The sequence below is a fragment of the Emiliania huxleyi genome (assembly GCF_000372725.1).
Source record: "Emiliania huxleyi CCMP1516 unplaced genomic scaffold EMIHUscaffold_422, whole genome shotgun sequence".
NCBI lineage: Eukaryota > Haptophyta > Isochrysidales > Noelaerhabdaceae > Emiliania > Emiliania huxleyi.
The window spans coordinates 3,900-5,703 of record NW_005198814.1 but is presented as its reverse complement, the minus strand read 5'-3'; positions in this window follow the sequence as shown (position 1 = coordinate 5,703).

Here is a 1,804-nt window from a genome sequence, read left to right as displayed (position 1 = left end):
CCCCGGCCGGCCGCCCCAGCCCTTCCGTCACCATTCACCACCAGCCGCCCAGGCCTCCCGCCCCCAAGCCCGCCCCCCGCCATCGCCACCACCTCCCTGGCCACCACCGCCCTCCCCGGCCCCGCCAAGCCCGCGCCCGCAGTCGCCGCCGCCGCCGTCGCCTCCGCCACCATCCCCGCCGCCGCCCAGCCCTCCGCCACCATCACCACCACCGCCCAGCCCTCCGCCCCCAAGCCCGCCCCCGCCATCGCCGCCGCCTCCCTCGCCACCACCGCCCTCGCCGCCATCCCGTCACCACCGCCTCCGAGCCCGCCCCCGCCCTCGCCTCCGCCGCCCTCGCCACCACCCCCGTCTCCGCCACCGCCGAGCCCTCCCCCGCCCTCTCCCCCTCCGCCCTCACCGCCGCCGCCCTCGCCGCCGCCGCCCTCGCCGCCGCCACCGAGCCCGCCGCCACCGTCACCCCCGCCCCCGTCGCCGCCAGCTCCCTCACCGCCACCGCCCAGCCCGCCGCCGCCATCTCCTCCACCGCCCTCACCGCCACGCTGCCAGCGCAGCCGCCGGGCGACGCGACAGCGGCTAGCGGCCGGGAGAGCCTCTCCAGTGCGGGCTGGGGGCGGCGGCGGCACTCTGCGGGTGGCGGGCGAGCTGCTGGCTGGCCGGCGGCGCGTCTCGACTCAAATTATGGGCCGCCTCTCGGGCGTGCGGCCAGGGGCCCGTGTGGCGCGAGGAGAGGGCGGCGCGCTCGGCGCGCTGGCGGCGGTGAAGCCTCTCAGAGTGGGCGCTGGCTGGCCGAGGGCGTCGGGCGGGTGTGGGGCGGCACTCGGGCCGCCGGACGGGCCGTGGTGGCCCGTGTGGCGTTCGTGAGGGACTGTTTGGGCGCCCCGGCAGCCTCCCGGCCGGCGTGATCAGGGCCGGTTTGGCAGCGGTTTGGGCTGTGTGTGGGCTGGTCGCGGTACGGGATATAGTGCTTGTTTATGGTCCCACTCACCACTCCCGGCCGACGGGGCCTCGCGGGGCGTCCTCGTTTGCAAATAAAGGCCTCTGCCATCGCTCAGAATCCCAAACCACGTGATCACTCCGCGCCGCCGCGCCCGGGAGTACGAGTAGTGTATCTGCCAGATGCCCGACGTCGCGTCGGGGAGGGCGTCGTCGCGGGCGCCAACGTCGTCATCCGAGCCCCTACGGCTGTCCAAGGGCACGTCTGGGTGACCAGGGGCGGGGGCCGAGCCGTGAATGCTCGGCCGGGGCGAGCTTCTGGGTCCATGGGACCGCTGCCGGACCCATCCGAGAGCCTTTTTCCGGACACGTTCGATCTCGACGGCCTAGTTGGCGGCCGATATTCGACGACCAAAGCTCCGGACGCCGCGGCCAAAGGTCCGCCCACGGCCCCAGGACTCGTGGTGGGTGTGGGGTGTGCCTCACGAGGCGGAGAGGCCGCGTGAACTCCCGTAGAAGCTCGCGAAGAGTGTGCGGATTTGGAGCGCCGCGCCGGACCTCCGCCGGGGCCCGCCGGGGCGCCGTATGGGCCTCGGGGTGCCCGAGAAGCTTAGAGGTGCGGTTGTTTTTGCTTGTGTCTATCGGTTCATGTCATAGACCGGCCCTGGGAAGCCTTTGACCGCGCGCGGAGGGGGTGTTACGGGGGGCCGTGATGATTTAGTGGGATCTGTGGGGGAACGAGCGCGTGCGATCAAACTTTGCCAACAAGGTCTCGGCGGAGCCGCAATGCGCGGGCCGTGAGTGCGTGAGGACAGCAAAATGGTTTCCTCAAATATTTTGGCCCGTGAATTGACGTCGCTGACCGTCA